General features: G+C 43.7%; 1 long non-coding RNA gene across 8 annotated transcripts; it reads left to right on the plus strand.

Moving 5' to 3' along the window:
* Positions 1 to 386: 386 nt before the first annotated feature.
* Positions 387 to 19,262, plus strand: LOC141578155 (uncharacterized). Of its 8 annotated transcripts, none has more exons than XR_012508163.1 (9): positions 387 to 840; positions 2,380 to 5,467; positions 5,763 to 5,862; positions 6,363 to 6,504; positions 10,920 to 10,983; positions 12,994 to 13,200; positions 17,177 to 17,303; positions 18,088 to 18,154; positions 18,909 to 19,262. It is a non-coding gene; the product is annotated as an uncharacterized LOC141578155 (long non-coding RNA). The 8 variants fall into 8 exon arrangements; XR_012508162.1 differs by having other exon boundaries at positions 389 to 840; positions 14,033 to 17,303; XR_012508161.1 differs by having other exon boundaries at positions 392 to 840; positions 12,994 to 17,303; positions 18,854 to 19,262.
* The last annotated feature ends 1,985 nt before the right edge of the window (positions 19,263 to 21,247 follow it).

Here is a 21,247-nt window from a genome sequence, read left to right on the forward strand (position 1 = left end):
ATCTCTATTACGGCCCCAATTTCTTACTCCAGCACAGCCCTTCTCAATGCTTTTAAAACCAGAACACTTTATACCTCACAGAAGATTTCAAGCTTGATGTGCTGGAAAGGCTGGTATAGCTCCCTTACCTTTGTTCTGTCCTTTGACTTGAATAGTTTGGGTAGCTTTCTGTTTCTTGCAATCACACATTGCTTAACTAAGCCTCTGGAAATTAGAATCGACCTAGAATTGTCACTAAAACACCGTTAAGTTTCACCTCTCCAAAATGTGTCAGAACATTGAGATTTCTTTGGGAATCACACGATTATACCGAAATGCAGCCTCCTCTTTAGTTTAGTTTTAAAACACAGTGACATTTAATCAGAAAGGGGATATAGATTTAGCAAGGTGGGTGGAGGGCGACTCGGGAAACTGTAGGGTGAGGGAAAAAAGGAGGAAAGAACAAAACTGTCCACATGAGACTTTGCTGCTGGGTTGTGAGCTATTCTTATCCTGTCAGCACAATTAATGAGGGAAAAATAGTCCCCAGAAGAAATGTGGCTGGAGGCACTGATCTGCCCTCCATCCCCCTCGCGCCAAGAGGGACAAAGTCTACAGAAAGTATCCCCAGCGGAGTTACTGGGAAAGCGACTGCTTGGCCCTGGGTAAAACTTTGAGATCAACTTCAGGGGCAAGTTAATTTAGGGCCAAGTGTAGGCACAGAACTGCAAACGCAAAGGAAGAATCTCTCTCCTCAAATCGTGTACAGCGTATCTGGGGAGCGAACAGCAACACACTAGACATGACGAAAGGACCTCACAAAGCAGTGGGTCAGCCCCAGCTGGCCCATGAGGGTCACAGGTAAGACTCCTGGGAAGGGGAAACTTTCACTCTGCGGTAGCTGGGAAAGATTTCAGGAGAAAGATGATACTGGAGAAACCTTAAAGAAAACACAGCTACAGATGGATGGGGAGGAGGAAAGAACATGGATGGAGGAGCGTGTGTTGGAACCGTGCGAACAGAGCAGCATGGTAGGAGGGAAGGCTTTGAAGTGGGTTGTGGCAATTAATGTTGAAAAATGTCTTGTGTTTTTGGTACCTTCCTCAAAAATGCCAATCACAGCTGAATCCACCTTCCATACAACTGTTAACTATTGGTTTAGTCTGCATAATCCAAGGTAATGTCAAACTTTATTTCAAAATACATTAGAGTTAGGCTCATCTGAGATTTCAGATACTGCTTAATTTTTTTGTTGTTTTTTGGTGAGCTCAGAAAGGGATGTGAGAAATTATGCTAACAAGAAAGTCCTTTTCTCTTATTTTTAAAAAGGAAACCTTAAATCAAGAGTTCATTTTTTTGTTTATAATCTGCACACTCAAGTTTTGATTTTTTTCTTAGATACTAATAGCAAAGGGTAGGCACCTTGCAGTAATAATAAAAAAAAAACCCTATACTTTACACTTTACTTGTCCAAATTCGTTATCTCATGTGGACAGTCATTACTGTTTCAATTCTTTATCTTTCCTGCTAAGGGTTTTCCATAAGGTCACAGAGTTAACTAATGGACAGCCTAAATTCAAATCCAGGTCTCCTGATTCCCAGCCTACACTCCTCCCCACCCCTGGGCCAGACCACTTGTTTCAACACCAGAAATACCTATTGTATCTGCAGAGGTAGGAAAACAGCAAACCTCCCTGTGGATGAGAGCACAGCAAAGTAGGGCATCTCACTCACTGCTGGTGGGAGCTAAACAGATAAGCATCTTTTGGAAAAAACTGGCAAAATGTATTAAGTATGTTAACACTGTTCCTACACTTTGACCCAGTAATTTCACTTCTAAGAATCTATCCTAAGGAATTAATACTTAGGAGATGTGGCCAAAGATTAACCTAGAAATATGTTTACTGGAATGCTACTTACAATATCCAACAGTAGATTAGTTAAGAACATTATGACACATTCTAATGATGGAATATTATTGAAGTCATTAAAAATCTCATTTTTGAAGATTATTGATAGTAAATAAATATTGAGATGATATTTATGATATAAAAATCAAATGAAAAAGTCAGCATCCAGATAGTGTAGCTACCAGAAGAAAAAGAAGAATACACCAAGATGTTAACAACACTTAACTGTGGGTGATGAAATTACAAATATTTTTAAAATTTTACACCCATTTCTCATGTTCCCTTATAGTTAATGTAATAATTTTATAATTAGGAAAATATTATATTTAGAATTTTAAAGATGGTAAAGAAAAAAATCCAGTTGCATAAACTCTAAAAATAATGATTAAGAGAGTTAAAATCATCGTTTTACCTAGACTGGTCTATAAATTGTATGTCTCATGCTCGGAAAAAACAAATAAATGTAAGGCTAATCTATCACGTTCCCAAGGAGAAGATGACGGATTTATGATAGAAGATGTGCAACAGAGCACGCGGCAAACATTTAAAGCTAGAAAAGTTTGGCTTTAAATCGTCGACTCACTTCCACGAGCTGAGCGCGGTTCGCTAAACGTTAGGAGCTGGGCTCCAGCAAGCCTCGCTACGAGAAGTTCTGGAAAGTTCCTGTCCCACGTCGTCGCTGGCTTCCTCCTTCACCGTCTTTGGCCCTGGCTTGTTCTGCGTGGTTAAGAGAAGCCGGCTCCTCCCTGCGCAACATACAGAGCCAGCAGAAGCCCAGAGGTGTTCTGGAACTTTCTAGGTGGGAGAGAAAGCAGACAGACCAGGTGGGAAAAGCAGCCGAAGGGCCCCGGGTTAACGTTCCACTTGTGGCGACTTTAGTCGTTGGAGGGCTTCCAGTCTGAACTTGGAGAATTCATCAACAGGAAAACACAGAGCTGGCGTGCTCTCTATTTACTTTGCCGTTCTCAAGGTTGCAACATAAATTTCCCAACTTCGCAAGCTGTTAAGGCCGAGAGAAGCTCAGCGCCTTTCCTCCAGTCAGTGGGACCCATGTGGAGCCCCGTTTTGGGAAAACGGGGGAGGGGTGGGATGGGGGGGAACTATCCCTCAGGGAGCAGAGGAAGCAGCCAGCGCTCACGGCACTGCCTGACGCCCCCCACCCCCCAGCGACTTGCGAGGGGAGGGGGGGGAGGAGTGGGGAGGAAGGAGGGCCGGGGAGCCTTAATTCTTCAAACCAGAACTACTGCGCTGCTTTGGAAAAAATAGACCTACTGCACAGAAAGCCCTGAGACCTTCTCATTGGCTGAATTTACGGCAGGCAGGCTGGCCTTGCAAAATACCCAATGGTGTTTCAGCGAAGTGGTGTCCGAGTTGTAATGTTGCTGGATCAATCCTGGAAGCAGCCTTCTTCAGCACCCCTGGACTATTTGTGCTCTCACGCCCAACGTTTCCAATTAGCAGAGAAGCTAATGCTGAAAACCACCACATATAATCTAGAAAAGACTGTCAACGTAACATTATAAAAATTGAATATGTGTCAGAAGTGGATTTAGATTCTTTGGGTTAATATTATTTTTGCTGTTAGGTAATGAACTGACATTAATTTACTTGCCCTGTGTGATTAGGTTAATTTACTCCAGAATAATCTTGCATTTTAAAAATTAAAAATGGTGGCTGTAGCTTCTCATTATCAATCAAAGCAGCAGTGGCACTACAGAAACCGTCGCCGTCTTGTACTCAACTGTGTGCTTACAGGCGGTCAAATAAGCACTAAAAATTACAAATGACCGTGCTCGGATAAGATCTTCATGTTTAAGTACCTACAAATAACTGTCCATTCGTGAATGGTTAAACTTAATTATTTTTTCTATAAGCAAGATCACCTCTTTCATAAATAGAAATCCTCAAATAATATTAGAGCAGTTTAAATCTTCTATATAATAATGCTGCAGTTTGTAAAACATAGAATATTCTCTCTCTCACACACACACACACACACAAAGAAAAGCTTAAGAGTTCATCCTTTTTTTGACCTTCAGAAATAAAAGTGCTCTCTCCATGGCTCTATACATTGTTTAAGTCCTTTAATGATTCAAATGTGCTGATAATGTTCTCGTACTTGCTGGAACTACAGTTCTGTTAATATTTTGAAAATTACTTTAATTAACCTTATTCCATCTTGTAGTAGTTAGAGAACACTTTTATATACTTTAAGTATGCATTAATTTGTTTCATCATTAACCTTGGATTTTACCCTTGGTGATTATGGTAATTTATAATTTGGCTTGAGTCAGGTGCTAGTGCATTAGAACAATACATACTGTGGGTCCTGTCAATGGCTTGAGTGGCCAGGATTCTTTAGTTTACAGGGGACAGAAAGGCAACATGGAAGGGAGGAAGCGGAGGGGGCATGGTTCAGCAGAAAATCCCCAGGGAGGGGTTTTATTTGGCCAGTGACTTTGGTGGAGGAGAAGGGATTCTGAATGGCCAAGCTTGGGTCAGGCACCTGCTCTCTGCCCACCCCACCTCCTCCTGAGATCAGAGAGGGAGGAATCTGTTATAGAGGAAGAGGGGAAGGAGGAAAATCAGTGGCCGGCCCCCAAACAGTGTCCGCCATTGTGAATAATCAGATTTATGTTGATATTTAAAATTTTAATATTAAGAGCATCTATTGCGTCCTTGCTCTCCTGACAGCTTTCCCTCCTCTGCCGCTTTCTTTTCTGACACATCCAGATAGCCAAGAACTGCCAGCACATGAGCCCTGGATTTTTACACCTGCACCACCAATTTGTCACAACTCTCAAAAATCAGGTTTCAACCCTCACTGGTTTTTCTAGAAACCCCAGTGTTATCCAATTCAACACAGCCTGCCATGGGCAGTGAGAGCCACAGGGAGGCCAAGCTCCCTGCCCTCGGGGAGTTTATGGCGGGTCAGGAGCTCAGGTGCAGAGTTCATAAAACAGGTGGGCAGCGGCAGGAGTGATTTGCAAGCATTTACATCTTGTCTGTGGAAGTGCTGAGGTAGGTCAGGAGAGGGCGAAATTAGTCTCAGCGTAAGGTACCCGGCTTGAATAACAAACGCTGCAAGCAACACACTCCTTTTCTGATTTGGCCAGGAGTCTGCGATTAAAATGCTCAGTTCTACCTTTATCTCCATTAATACTATCTTCAATTTGCACCCATCATATTCAGTGACAGAAAGTGATATCACAGGAACCACTGAAGATATTCTTAGTATCTTAAGTATTGATACATTTTATAGATGCCAAAGGGATGTGATTTGAAGAATCAGTGCTTTTAGGGAGGGGAATTCCTTCTATTTATTTTTCTGATGCTCAGCAGTTTTCAGGGTCTTGGTCTACAGTTAGCCCTGCTCCTGGTGGAAGATGCTTCTGTTCCCATGCAGACCACGGAGGCGGCAGGAGGCGGACAGGGGAGGTTATGACATGCCCAGGGTGAGCCATTCGAAGACACTTGTTTTCCTGCTGGTACATCTTACATCTCATGTTGCTGGCATGGCTGAGTTGGCTGGTCAGCAAGCAGAGGAAAGGTGCTATGTGAAAAGGAAACCTGAGCGGGTAAGAGTTTGGGTGAAGTCCTTCCTGGTCCAGGCAACTTTGCTCCTGCATATAAGGATTAGTAGTGGGGGGCAGGGGCTGCAGTGGGTGAGGGAGGGGCACCACAGAATTATAGGATTTTCTCAGATCAGGGAAAGACCTTAAAGATCATTTGGCTTAAGGCTCTTCTTTGACTGATGCCCAGGAAGGTTGTGACAAGTTCACTATCACAGAATTAGAGCAAGGCTCCCAAGGCCCCTGGGTGGGTGAATGGGAGCCTTCGTGGATGCCATCATCTTTCCTTGTCTTTTGTCAGGTGATGAGGGCTAACTCTTTAACACACAACCCCACGTCACAGTGCCTTAACACAACAGAAGTTACATCTTGCTCATGGAACCATTTAACGTCAGTGTCTGGTGGGTACCTTCCAAGCAGTGATTCAGGGTACAGGCATCTTTTGTTCTGTGGCTCCCCCATCCCCAAGGGCCTTGAAGTTAGTTGCTGGGCTGAGACGTAGAGATGGGGAGTGAAGGATTGTGTAGCAGGTGGGCAGGCCTGGAAGCTTGGTCCCTCACTTCTACTCTTACTCCGCTGGATGGAAACCACGGGGCTGCCTTCCTGCAAGGGAGGCTGGGAAATGTAGTCTAGCTGTGTGCCCAGGAAGATGATGGAGGTGGTCTGGCAAGAGCTACTGTCATTTTCAGGCTTTCGGAGATGTATGTCGAGTAGCAGAGGGCACGTGATCTTGGCAGGTGGATAAACTTGGGTCTGGATACTGGTTGCATCATTGGATACTTTCCAGCCTCAGTTTGCTCAGCTAGGAAATGGGGGCACTTTGTGGGGACATTGCGAGGATTAAATTGTTAATGGTGGTAAACCGGCCATGTCACATTGCACTTTCACCTTGTTTTTACAGACGAATGGGACTGGATGGAGTGGGGAGGAGGAGGAAACAGACTGACTTCCCGCACTTATTTTGACAAACGCTGGGTGTCGAGACTGCCAAGCAGAGCCCAGCTGAGTCCAGAAGCATCCGCCATTGGATGCCGAGAGTGGTGGTATGTTCCTCTGATCTAAATTTCAAAATAATTCATTCTAATTGACATAGGAAAGGGAAAATAAAAACAGTAACCCACAAACATCTATTTTATACCATTAACAGAAATTCAGTTGCTTAACATACATTTTCCAAAATGAGAACTTGAAGCCTTTATGCTCAGTCCACTGTCACATCAAGAAAGAAACAACTTTACTGTTTTCTTTTGGAAACAAAATTCTGGAGAGCAGCGAAGAGAGAAAAGATCTAAACAGATGTTTCACTTTTCACTTACAGATTTTGGTGCTTTAAAACGAAATCTGGCTCCCAGGAGGGAAGAGAAGCGCTTTCTCACTGAGGATAAGACCCTGGGGGAGGGACAGGGCTCAAGTCTCATGGCTTGCCCAGGGACGGGCACATGAATGGCTTAATAAGTATTTGCTGATGTTGAATTGATGAATGAAGACAGTTACGCAGGTAGTAACAATGAAAACAATCCTTTTGCCTGAAATATCAAAATTTGGCAGGGAAATCTCCTACATTGTAGTTTTGGATTCCCTGAATGGTTTCTTTAATTGCAAAGATAACAGTAAAATGTACACCCCCCCCCCACACACACACACACAAACGAACAGCCAAGGTGGCGTTTTACAGAAAGGTAAAGCCAAGAAGCCTGATTGTGCCTCTCTTTTTATGGCACTGTCCTGTAAAATAGCCTTTCAAGCCCAGTTAGTTAAGATGAGTGGCAATGGCATATTGAAAGTAATAAATAAAACGATGGTCGGGGCTCAGAAGGTTAACATTTTTTTCCAAGAAATTATTTTCTCAATTCCAAGGGGAAAATGGCGCCTGAAATTACAAAACATGGTCCTATGGTGCTCCCTGGTGACTCTTCTATGTAATTGTGCCCGGCTTTAGCTGCTAGCAAGCTTCTTGATTTACTTACGAGGCTGGGACTTCGGGGGCCAGGCTTACTTGGAGGGGGAGTAGGGAGACACAGGAGGCTGGGAAAATCCTTTCTTCCAGCCCCTTTTCAAATGGGTTACCACCAACATATCAAAGTAATTAACACCATAACTTTGGTGTAAGATTTAAAAACTGAAGCCATGTGTTATCTTGAAAAAAAAGCTTTTACACCTCCAAAAAATTATTGACTTTCTTTTATTTGTCAGAAGGCAGATTATTAAGCAGTTTCTTTTGCCCATTAAAAGATTCTTTGTAAATCAGTTGGACAGAGGACAGTTTTTAATTTCAGAGATTAATTATCCCACATAATAATTGAGCCATTCTTTATGTTTTTCTGAGACCTATTCATTTAAATAAAAGACATAACAGATTAGCCTTTGACATGAGAATGAAGATTGTGGACAAAATTTAAATATTGTAAAAGTATTTTGTCATTAAAAACTGTTGTTGAAATCTGTTTCAATAAGGATATTCATATTCCTAGGAAAGGGAACTAGTTAAATTACACATATTTAGCAAGGGAAAACAATGAAAAGCAATTGTCTGGAATTTGAGGTTGTTGGGTAAATATGGATGAATCTGGCTTAACTCTACAAGCTGCAGCCAAAATTATAATCAGTCATGAAAAAAGAAGGGTCTTTTCTTCTTCCACCCCCTCTGTGATGACAAAAGTTAGTCCTACTCCATCTGCAGATATTTCATGCGAGGTTCCAGCTGCCAGGTACTGCACTTGATGGTGGCACTGTGGGGTCCCTGAGTTTCGGGGGTGCCAAGCCCAGGAGGGAGACGCACTGGCAACACCCGCCACTTCCAATCGGTGGGATGGATGCTGGGCTGGTGAGGGAGCATGCAGCCTGAGCCTGGAAGGACTGAGGAATCAGGGGATGCTTCCCTGGAGGACATGACCTTAGGAGACTGGAATTAGCCAGAGGGGAAAGAAGGTCAAGGGCATTATAAGAACAGGCACTGGCACAGCCAAGGAGCCAGCACAGAACTTCTGTCTAGCAAGCGAGTGCGGGGGGAAGAGGGCCAAGCCTGGAGGGTCCCCAGCGAGCCGTACTAAACTGAAGAGTGTAGCACCAAGAGCCCTGGGCTGCTCCTGATGGTTTGGCAGGAAAGGGGCGAGAGCAGCCCGGTTGCCTCTGGAGGGCGGGTTGGAGGGGAACCAGCCAGGGCAGACAACAGATTTTCAGTGGGACGGCAGGGTGGCGTCTCCAACTCTCTCTCCTGGCTTCGTGAGAACAGTCACCAGGGCTCACGGAGATCCTTGCCGTTTGAGGAGGGAGCTCAGGGTAAAGGAACTTTGGAGCTTGTCGGTCCTCATTCAAACCTTGGCTTGGCCCCTGCCAACCTTGAGCAGGTTTCGTGACCTCTCTCAGCCTCAGTTTTTCTCACCAGTAAATTGGGCACAATAATACCTACTTTACAGGATTGGGATGTGATTGGCAGAGGGGCTGGCACATTGCAGGCGTCCTTTGTAAACAGTACTTAATTTTGATCCAAGCGCAAATGAGTCACGTTGTAAATGCTCCAGACCAAGCCAGGCCCCTGTGTATTCTCACAGCATCCTGAAACCATCCCGCAGTGTGTGGCTATGTATTTATGTGCTTATACAGTTAGTGTCTCCTCCTCCTTCTGGCCTGTAAGCCCCTTTGAGGGCAGGGGCTGTATCTATTTTGTCATCGTGGTTCAGGTGCATCACAGATGCTAAAAACAGCCATCAACCAAAATCCGGAGCACTGACAAAATCAACATCTGGCAGGATGTGGAACAACAGGGACTCTCATTTGTTGCTGGTGGGAATGCAAAATGGCTCAGCCCCTTTGGAAGATGGTTTGTCTGAACTTACCAAGCTATACACACCTACACGATCCAGCAACTTGCTCCTTAGTATTTACCCAAAGAAGTAGAAACTTAGGTCCACACAAAAGCCTACACATGGATGGTTACAACAGCTTTTTTCCTGATTGCCTAAACTGGGAAGCAACCAAGATTCACTTCAGTAAGTGAATGAATAAACCATGGTACATCCAGACAATGGAATATGACTCAGTGCTAAAAAGAAATGAGCTATCAAGCCATGAAAAGACATGGCTTAAACCTTAAATGCATAGTGCTAGGTAGAAAAAAAGCTAATCTGAAAAGAATACATACTGTATAGTTCCAACTACCTGACATTCTGGAAAAAGCAAGAAGACTGTGATGATGGGGAAAACATCCGTGGTTGCCAGGGGTTGGGGGTGGCAGTAAGGGACACGCACAGGTGGAGCATAGAGGATTTTTAGGCAGTGAAACTACTCTCTCTGTATGATACTGTAATGATGTGTGCGAGTCACTATACATTTGTCCAAACCCAGAGAACGTACAGCACCAGGAGTAAACCCTAATTTAACTGTGGACTTTGGGTGATAATGATGTCTCAGTGTAGGTTCATCGACTGTAACAAATGTACCATTCCAGTGGGAAATATGGATAGTTGAGGAGGCTCTCTGGAGGCAGGCGATACATGGGAAATCTGTACCTTCGTCACTGTTTTGCTATGAACCTAAAACTACTCTTAAAAAAATAAAGTCTTTTAAAAAAATAGCCATCAAACAAAGGACAGAGAATAATGTCTGGGGACAGCTCTGCCAATGTCTTATCTTGCTAGGGTGGTGACACAACTGAAAAATGGTAAAGGAACCCTCCATTTGGGGGCAATATTTCCCATAACCCTATGTCTCTGGGACTGATAATTTGTTTTGGAAAGTGCAGTTGAATTTGTCCCCATTGTAGCCAGGTGCGAGGGCAGAGCAGTTGCCCAGGGGTCTGGCTTCGAGACAGGAAGATCTGGTGTGGAGTTCCAGTTCCGTCACAAACTTCTCCCCACCTCTGTCTGCTCGGTTGCAGAATGCAGATAAGATGCTTTCTTAGCATAATCCTTGCAAGGATTAAATGAGATAATCCATTCAAAACCCTTAGCACACCCTGATACCTTATTACTGATTATCAAATTTGCTGATGGAAAAAAAAAAACTCTGTTTCTGGTTCACTGTTCTGTAATAGCAGTATCCACATTTATTCCCTGCAGTAGAGACAAGCTATCCTATATTCAGCTTTGAATTTCAAAGAAATCTTTTTTTAAAACCTTTTTTTAAAAATAGACTTTATTCTTTTAGAGCAGTTTCAGGTTCATAGCAGAATTGAGCAGAAAATACAGAGTTTGCACATAGCCCTCCCCACCCACATATATATATCTTTAAAACAATAGCTCCGCCCACATCACTAAATTCACATCAAAACTTGTCCGTGTATAGATGGAAGTTGTAGATAATTGTAATTAGTTAATACTTACCATGTGCCTCTTTAAAGTTTCACATAGAATTCTTTGAATATATATATATATATATATGTTTGTGCATATGTATTTTTGTGAAATAAATTAATGCACTTCTCTTTCAATATAAATATACCTCAATTGTTTTTATGCAGACATGAACACAGTGAGAGACTGGAGGAGTCTGACTGCATTCCCATGCCATGTACTGAGTGCTTGGTAAATACGCTGTCCCTGTGATGGTACTACTTATTTTTGTTTTCGAGTGGGTCTCAGCCTGCCCAAACATTTATCCCACAAATGAGGGCCAAGTGCCTGTAGGCAAGACACCAGGCGAGGCTGGGGAAGTCCAGAGAAGAACAGTGTCCTTTACCTCAAAAGCAAAGTCTCTAGAAGGGGAGACATAGGAGTAAACAGTTGTCACTGAAGGGGCGAAGTGCTTGGCTAGAAACGTGACCAGCAGGATGCAACGCTGGGGAAGTTTTACACTCTTTGCGTACTTATTGTGGGGAGACCCTGGGGTGGGGTGCAGAAAAAGGAGGGGAGCTGTCAGAGAGGGTTTCCTGGAATGTTCCAGGTCCTTCTCCTGGAAGACAACGTGGAGCTGGCCAGGCAGAGATGATGCATCTGGGTTCCCTGATGTGTGACTGGGGGAATGCTGGTTCCACATCTGCCACTGAGCTAATTATGACGGGGATGCCAGCCTTAAACAGGGCATCATGGCGTGAAGTGCCACCAGAAGTGGAAAGATACAGCCCTGTTTTGCTCAAGGGAGACCAAAGCCCCGTAACTGAAAAATGCCACTACTCCTTTCCCTAAAGCCAGGGCTGCTCGGGGGGGGGGAGGGGGCATCTGGGGCTTGCGCCCTGTGTGCTATGTGCGGTCCAGGCAGGGAGGCGTGCTGTTTCCATTGCTCATTCAGCCCCGTGGGCCTGCCTCTCACGCTGTCCAGAATCTAATTAGGATGGCACTTCCATCTACTTGCAATTTGCTAACCAAACTGGGTGCAGACCAGTTCCCTCCCACCCACCAGCCACAAGGACATGAGATGAGATGGGAAACATGGGCCTGCCTCTTGCCGCCCTTGTGAGCACTTGAGTTAATCTGTATCAGGGCCTCATGACTCAACAAATTATTTTGTGCATTTGCTTTATTGCAGACTAGTGGTTATAATAAAATTAGTCCTATTCCACATTATTGGCTCATAATTAGAATTGCATGAACAAAATAGATACAATCTCACTAAGTCTTCTATGGCTCAACAACGGAACTGACTGCACAGATTCTTCTTCTTTTTTTTCTTTTTCCTTTTTTTCCACTCCTCTAGTTCCATTTTCAGGTTTTTTTTTTCAAAGCCCTTAAAAACTAAGACCTGTTTCAACTCGGATTTTCCTACAGCTTTTAGGTAGGCTGACTGTGTCATTTAGCATCTAATATGGGACAGTTGTGAAAGTGAAAGAGAAGCTATTAATAATTGAGCCAGAACTGCTGCATCGGCCAGAACTGCCCCAGGCCAGCTACCCTGGGTGGTTACCCTGCTTGTAAGGGGCAGGCCACCCTCTCCAGCAGTCAAGGATTAGTCAATGACTCATCTAGGCAATGCTGCTTTTCCTAATTGTCTTTTTTTTTTTTTTTTAATGTTAATTTGGGGCAATTACCTTTGTAAATTAAAAATCTCCCCTTGCTATATGGATGGCTACTGTGCAACTTCAGAACAAATTTGAAAAATTAAAATAACAAAAAGCAAAGAATATATTCGCATCCAGATGTGGGGTTGCTGGGCACTTTCTTTGATGTGACCACTGCAGAGATAAGGGGAGATGTGAGCTTGCATTTTATTTTTATTCTAAACTTGTGACCTGGGCCAAAACATGAAAATGTGCTTACCTTCACCTAAGGCATAGGAAATTTTGCACAAAGCAGCATTGTAATCTCTCTCCATTCCACAAAAATCAGATTGCATGAATGAAAGTTCACCCTTTGGCTTGAAAATGGAATATACATCAGTAAATGTGAGAATGTGTTTTTCTGGGAAATAACCCTCACTTAGCAATATCCAGGTAGCATCCAGCGAGCCTGACCCTGACTCTGGGTTGATTCAAGTGAAACTGCCTGTTTAGTGTCCCTGCCTTTAAGGCTGCCACCAGGTATCCATTATCCACTCTTGGCCAGCCAAGGAGTGGTTTTGTGTATTAAATTATGAGGCTTTCTGCTTTTTCGTTTCTCCAGTGATTCTGAAACCGTGAACCTGCGGCAGAAAAGTAAGGCACCTCTGGGTCCTTGAGGCAGCAGTGATTTCTCCAAGAGCAAAGACTGCACGTAAGATGCTGGCCCGCCTGCTGCCCTACCTGTCTCTCAGGTTTGTGTGAAGACCAGCTGTGATGACAATATATGGCACAGGAATGTGTTTTGCTAACTGCAAAGCAGCAGAACAACGTGAGTTATTACCCTCTTTTCACTGTTTTCTGCATGGAATTGAAAGTTTGAAAGTCACAGAATGAGCTGTAGATTCGTATCCAAATCATGTGCGATGAATCCTATTTTCACAAGGTTATGCTCCACTGAAATGCAGTTTACGTGTTTCCCTAACTGTCAGAAGCAACCTACACTTAGTAAGGAGGGCAGGAGCCCCAAGGTAAGGCATATTGCGGGTGCTGGTGTGCTCTAGAGACTAGGAGGCTGTCAAGGAGAGAAAAGAAGAAAAGGAAAAAGAAAGAGATGGAAGAAGGAAGGAGGGAAGGAAGGAAGGAAGAATTCATGATGGCTTTAACAGAACTATTTGCAATTTGTCCTGAGTGACCAGGGGCAACCACCCATAAGACCATCCAAAGGAAAATCTTGTTAAAATGAGATCATATTTCCCCTCAAAAAAGAAGATAGAACGTGGCAGGTGAGTTTGAATTGCACGTTCACCTTGTTTGATTTCTCTCCACTGGGTGACGGTCTCAGGAACCCACGCCACATCGGGCAGGGCAGCCAGCACTGCTCAGGGACAGCGCAAGCCCAGAAGCTAGACGCCTCCTGTGAGGAACTGTTGATAAAACAAATCTTCGTCAATGTACAAATTATCATCTTTTTATCAAGATGGTTCTCTCTCCTATCTCATAATAAATCTGCCTGTGTTGTGCATGTGTGTGTGCGCGTGCGCGCAGTGGTGTGCTTTTAGTGAGTGAGTGCATGTGTGCGCGTGTGATGGTTTGAGACCTCATCTGGGGTGATGCAGGGAGAAAACAGGGCGTGGGGGGCCTGTCCTTTGTTTATTTTGCAGATAAATCTCATCTCTAATCCGGATGCAAAGCAGTGTCTTGTGCAGAGGAAAGGAAGCCCTTGTACCACCCCGATGACATCCATATAAATCACAGATTTTATTCCTCTGCTGTGAGGGGCATTACAGATCCGAGCAACGTTGCAGACTCTCATTGGGTGATGCTTCATTACTTGGTGGAAAATCCCCAGGGCCAAAACATTATTTAAATGTGCTATGAAAATAAACGTGATTTATAGGTATGTCAGCGGCTGAGACGTTCTTGCCCGTTACTGCCTGTGCTGTTGTGCATCAGGATTAGGGCCTCGATTTATCGCCAGTTCAAGCTACACACATGCTCCACATCAGGACATTGTCTACATCCCCAGCGGTTCCAGAAAGGGGACAGTGTTTGCTGGCTGGTGGGTTTCAGATGGTCCTCGGTGCTTTTGGCTTTTACTGGCTGAGAACGTGCGTGCGGGCGTGAGCGTGCGTGTACCAGAGTCGAATCTGGCCCACGTTCATTTGGAGACCGTGGGCAACAACACTTTGTGCTCAGGTGCATCCATTCTCCATGGCAGCAGAATGGTGTTTCTGGTTATAAAGAGAAAGAAGAAAGTGCAATCTCCATTTCGGCCCAGGGCTGGGGCCCACATGTTTAGCTCAGAAATTTCTGAAAAGCAGATTTGGGGTAATAAACATCAGCAAGGTCTTCAGCCCAAATGGGATTTGATTAGCAGGAAAAAGTGCAGTTGGGATGTTTCCATTACCAAAGGCAGAGATACAGGGAAAGGCTTGTCTGAAAGGGCAAAGAAGCTCCCCCAGGTGCCTAAGCAGAGCCTTGGTGACGGCTGTCTTTCCCACTGGGCTTCCATGGACACTCAGAAAACGTGGGGCAGACTGTGATTCCTACCCCACGCCATGGGGTGCTGTCCCATTGCTCCAGACAAGGAGACTAGAGGTCGGAAGAGGTGGCAGAGCCGAGACTGGACACCACTGATTGAGCAGGTGGCAGGTCCTGTACAGTCCTCACTAGAGCCCTGCCTTTATGCCCATTTTAAGGATGAGGAAACTGAGGGCCACAGAGGTAGAACTGTCATAGCTTGGAAATTTCTAGACCTAGAGAATTCAGGTCTTTTCCTTCCAGAATCTCTCTTCTCTGGATGTTCACGTAACTGGTGGCAATTTGTGTTTTGCCATTTTTATCTCCGGTTCCACATCCTCCGTTTTTCAAGATCAAGGGTTTTAAATGATATTCAAAATAGGAAGAACCTATATCAAGTCCTTTTTGAGATGGATATGGGGAAGCAAATAAAGAAACTTACAAAGGCATTCTTTTGGGCTTTTATTTTAAATAAGAGACAATGGGGAGTTAGGGAGTGGGTGAAATGGGTGAAGGGGGTTAAAAGGTATAAACTTCCAGTTACAAAATACAAGTCCTGGGGATGTAATGTGCAGCGTGGTGACTATAGTTAGCAATACCATATCGCACATGTGAATGTTGCTAAGAGTAGATCTTAAAAGTTCTCATCGCAAGGCAAAAAAGCTGTGTAACTATGTGTGGTGATGGATGTCAACTGGACTTATCCTGGTGATTGTTTTGCAATGTACACAAATATCCAATCATTATGTTGCACGTCTGAAACTAGTATAATATTATATGTCAATTATACCTCAATAAAAAATAAACATTTTAAAAGAAAGTTAAAAAAGAAAAAGAGACAATAACTCTGGCAGGCCTAAAAAAGAAGCCTTAAAAAAAAAACTTTTAATTTTGAAATAATTTCAGATCTATATTAAAGTTGCAGAAATAGTAACAAGAATACCTGTATAGGCTTCATTCAGATTCTTCGGATGTTAATATTTTACTGGGTTTGCTTTATCATTGTGTGTGTGTGTGTGTGTGTGTGTGTGTGTGTGTGTGTGTGTGTCTCTTTGTGCTAATACTTTTCTGGATAATACTTTTCTTGGGATGGTTTGGAAGTTGTAGACACGTTGTGCTTTATTCCTGACTACGTCAGCGTGTATTCCTAAACTCACGTACATAACCACAGTGTGGGTATTAAACCTAGGAAATCAACACTGCTACAGTATTATTATCTAACTTATAGACCTTTTCCAAATTTCAGTAATTGTCCTACTAATGTACTTCCTAGAAAAAACCTTTTCATGTACTTTGGGTTTCTGTGGGACTTGTGCTCAACTGTGGGAACTTGTGAGAGTTTGCTAAAGGTTTAGGCTATTCAACTAAAAACTAACATTATCTTTTATATATATATAAATATTATATGTATTATATATTATATATATAAAATTCTTCTCCTATGGTTGTAATGAAATGCTCATACTGACAAATTCAAAATCTTTACATCCTTGAACCAAAAAGTAAAACCAGATTCTGAGTTCCTCCGTGTGTTTCCATTCAGTGTGAATCTCTTTACACATCTGGTCCCTCTTGGGGGCTGCACCCTTGCCTGTTTACAAGATTTCTGAAAGTCGCAGCCATGACTTTGCCTCTAAGCCCAGTTGGGTAAAACAAAGGTCCAAAGGGTTTTTTGGTAAAGTGTGATGAGAAAGGGCAATTTGGTCTGTGAGTGGCTTTCCGTGGAACCCCATTAGTTCCTGGTGAAGTTGTGATGCGGGAGATGTTACAGCTGCCGAGAGCAGGTCATCTGGCTCCCGTTATCAAATTGTGTGTCCTAAGACCCAGGGATAGGCAAGTGACAGAAAGGAAAGACAACACTGGTCCAGGATTTAGTGCTGCCCAGCAGGAGGATTAGTGAGACGCCTTTATAATGCGGTGTTGACAGACAGGACTAGCGTCTGTTTTATGGGCTATCAGCTGAGCTGTATCGGGCTTCTCCTGCGGGTAGCGGTTACGTTTCAGCCGACATGACTTGATCTGTGGTTTATCCAAATCGGTGTAATAATAAGGTAGGTTATAAGGGCATTTACTTTTCCATATATGCTCAAATATAGTCAACCTGTTAGAAAACTAAGCAAAATAAGGGCTTCTGTTTCTCCTGCTGGTACACAGTGAGGGTGTGAGAGTAATCAGCTCATTCCCCTCCAAGACATATCCATCCAGAAAGTTTGTAAAAGCTCTTTATTCCTCGTAGGGAAATGATTTTCGTCTTAGGGAGGAAACACATGGCTTTCTTCTTACAGCTTCAAACTCCGTCTTGCCAGCTGTGTTGATTTCCCTCGGCGTGGCACTAATGAAAGGAGACTTTGATGAGCTGTGTGAATGGTCACTCCAGAGGGAGGCATGCAGAAAGAAGCGGCTTTCTGGAAGGTACTCGTTTGAGAGTATTTCTGCCTTATCTCTAACACACATCCCAGAGAAACATCACTGGTGTCAGATGGAAGGCCCACGGGGCCTGATTTACCTGCCGGAATGGCTTTCTATGGGTTGGAGTCCACGAGAAGTGATCTTGGGGAGGCAAACCAGCTTTCACGTTCTGACGACTTGTGTCTCTCCTGTTCCCTGCTGGGCCTGGTATACTTGAAAGCAAATTCCTGCCTTTTTTGTTTAAAAAGTTTTTTTTTTTTTCAAAGGTGTTAGCAATCTGTCTTACGTTCTCCCACCCCTGCTGGGATTTATGATCCAGTTCGTATTTTACTACGTGGTCTTGGCAGGCTCCCCTCGTTGAAATTCAAACCGAAGCAACCTGATGGGGGAACAGACATAAAAATATTAATTTGGTGGATATTAAAAAAAATCACACTGCTTATAAATCAGGGGCTGTCCACTGGTTCCTTTCATCATCTAAATGGTCCTTCTAACCAGACCACAAATCTTCCTGGGGAGGAGGAGGGGGCTTGGAAGGTGGGGGTTCCCTTCCTGAGGTTTTGGAGACAGCTTACATCCAACACTTCCTCAAACCTGGCTTTGTTTTATTAAAGGTAATAAAAAGTGAGTACTGCTGGTACAGGCAGGCTAATTAGCTGGCCTCACAGAACAGACCGGGCTTAAAAGAAACGCTGGCTTGGTCTAAAAGAAATCAGGTTGTGGAAATGTCTAAATTTTGATTAGAAATAGGGTTTGGGAGACTCAAACCTTATTCTGCTTCTCCAAGGTTGTGGATGAAGAATGAAGGGAGCAGGACTGAGGATGCAGGGATCGCAGCCAGCCAACCACAGCAGGTACGGATCCAGGATCTGTGGTCAAGGCTGAGGACAAGGACCACGTGCCCACATCTCCACTGGCCCCTCCCACCCCAGCTCTTGGATTCTAATAGGGAGCCGTAGAGATAGAGACAGAGGTAGGGAAGGGAGGGCAGTTACATTCCTGTGGGGTAGAATTGAGGAAAAGTGGCAGGGAATTTCTCTTCCTATAATGAGATTTTAATGGATTCTTCCATTTCCATCTTATAGCTGATCTTTACAGTTAAAAAACTCTTGATAGATACTTTAAATTTTTATGAAAACTCCAGGAATTGGTTTTTAAAAACTCTGGCTGGTTAGAAGGCTAAATACTTCCATAAGAAGGTGCTAATAAAAATGGAAGGCTGTCCCTATTACAAATATCCACGTATGTAAATGGATGAGTAGCTATGATGGGAAATTCATCAGTGTTCTAGAAGCCCAAGGTTTTATTTAATGGCACAAAATCTCATAAAGCAAACAAACCAGAACTTCACCCCAGCCAGGCACACAGCTAATGTGTGTGTGGTAATGATGTTCCAAACACCGCTGGATCTTGGGCTTAAGGAGTAAGAAAATTCAGTAGCTGGAAAAGGGGCAACCAGTTTTCTGTAAAAATCAAAGCAAGCTCTTAATTCAAAATACTGCCATGATAGCAGGCAGAAAAACGTTTGTGAACCAATTTTTTTTTTTTTACAGGGAAAAGATTTCTAACCAACAATTGGTTCATATTACTTCTCTGCTATCTTTATAGGCAGCATTAAACAAGGGGCCTCATTTTTGCCTGAAGAGCGTAATGATGAGAATTATTTCGTCTTCAACAGAGATTTTCCTACTTGGTTACCACGCAATGTAATACCTTGGACTTGAAAAATGATACTCTCCTCTCCAAGAAATGGAAGAGAGGGGAGAAGGCGCAGTCATTCTGAGCTTCACTCTAAAGCAATTATGAGCTCTTCACAACCCTCAGACAAGAACTGATTTTTATTTTTAGATTATTAAGCTGTGGGTGTAAGGAAGTCAGGATATGTGACCTAGTTTTGACATTGCAGACTGAATTCTTCTTGAATTGATTCAATATTGAAAATAAAAACTTTTTTAAAATTTATTTTTATTCTACTTTATTTATTTATTTTTAAATGGAGGTGCTGGGGATTGAACCCAGAACCTCGTGCATGCTAAGCCTGCACTCTACCACTGAGCTGTACCCCCTGCTCTTCCCCACACCAAAAAAGGGGAAAACTATTTTTAAAAAACATTTTTGCCTTATAATCTCCCAAATGTACTTTGCTTCTTTCCTACCTTTATGAAAATCTTCATGCTCATAAAGACAGATGAATAAACAGGATAGTAGTTGTGGGATATTGGAATAGAACATGAACACATCAGAATTAACTGCAGTGTCCTAAAGAAACATAGAAATAGGGATAAACTCCAAAAGGTAGAGATGTTATGTTGGATGCGTTTCATGCCGTCACTAAATACAGAACACTGGGGTGTCCAACTTTTATACTCACATTGTGGGCACTCATTTTACTAATTGTTTTTAGGAGAAGTGGTATTTACATATACATGTATATGCTGAATTTAATTGCCCCAGTAAGCCTCGAAAAGTCTGCCAGCTAGATTAAGGGCCCCACCCAAGGGGCAGAAGGACCCTTGTGGCTATATGACCATGTGGGTCACTGTGCTTCCTTCTCTGACCGCTTGGAACAGACGTGTGCCCATATTGGGCCACTTCCAATGCCAAGAGTGTAGAGTCCAGAGCCCCCAGCTCCCTCCTATCACAACCTGGGTCTTGAAGCAGGCGAACACCCTCCCAGAGAACATGTTCTGTTCCATCCTCACTTGGATTCTCTCACAGGATGTTCTCTCCCCCCACAGCTACCCGTCGCTTACCGAAGCCTTCTGTGTGCTTCCCGGACCACCTACCCCAGCTCTTGCTCACCTTTGTCTCTTCCCAGCCTCTGCTGCATTTCTGACACGGAGGGCCCGGCTTGGCACTTAACAGTCATATGCTCTTTTCAGTTGTGTTTCTTCTCTCTTAGCGATAACTTCTCTGAGTCTCAGATTCATCATTGACAAAATGATGGAATATGCAGTGTAGTTTTGATGATGAAACAAGGCAGAACACAAGACCTGGTGCAGAGTATGTGCTCAATAAACATCCGTGCCCCTCCCTTCTTCCTAAGGACCTTGTCGTGTTTCTGCCATCTTCTTCTAAACCTAACAGTGTAAAAGAAAGTGTTTTTGTGTGCTGTTGTTGTTGGATAGTTCAACAAAAATCGAACTATTATGCTCTATCCAATTTTATCATAGGCAGATGATAATTCTCCTTGATTTTTCAGGAAGGGATGCTTGGATGGGGACAACCTAGTCTGATGAAGGTTGGCTTAGAGAATGGATAGAAACCCAGCTGCTTATAACAAAACCCTCTCAATTCTGAACCACAGGGTTAGAGGAAGCTTGGAGGTGAGTCAGTGCGAACGTCTCATATTCCCGAGTGCTAACCAGCACTGCTGTCTCCCGGATCGGCTGTGACAGGGATCAGCCCCAGGAGTTAGTGAAAACAATCACAGACACAGTATTTACTATTTAGAGAAGAGAAATTGTGACAAGGAAGGGTCCCGAGGAGATGCTGACCCAGTCTTCTGGCAGAAGTTCCGGAGGCCTGGAACAGTTTAATTTTCTGAAGAGTGGTGGCCTGGCCACCCAGACCACGGAGCTGATAATTACCCCCGACCTGAGGTGCAGCCGGCTTTCTGCGTGACCCTGTGGGACCTCCCAGCAAAGCAGAGCTGCCGAGGCCGTTTCCCCGCCTGTGGGTGAGCATAGTTCCCCTGGGATTTCTCAAGGCAGAACCATCTCAGCTAAGCAGGCATCTTGCTGGAAAGAGAGATGGGAGATTTAATTCATATTACACGTTCATTGTGTTTGGTTTAGTCTGCGAAATGGAGTAAAGGACGACGTGTGCGCATACATAAACGCTACACAAACAGCGCAGACAGCTGGCAAATCATTAATTAACAGCAGGAATGATCTTCAAACAGCATTCTGGGCAACCACAGAAAGAGGAAGCTCCCTGGACCTGGT

Source organism: Camelus bactrianus, chromosome 7 (genome assembly GCF_048773025.1).
Source record: "Camelus bactrianus isolate YW-2024 breed Bactrian camel chromosome 7, ASM4877302v1, whole genome shotgun sequence".
Taxonomy (NCBI): domain Eukaryota; kingdom Metazoa; phylum Chordata; class Mammalia; order Artiodactyla; family Camelidae; genus Camelus; species Camelus bactrianus.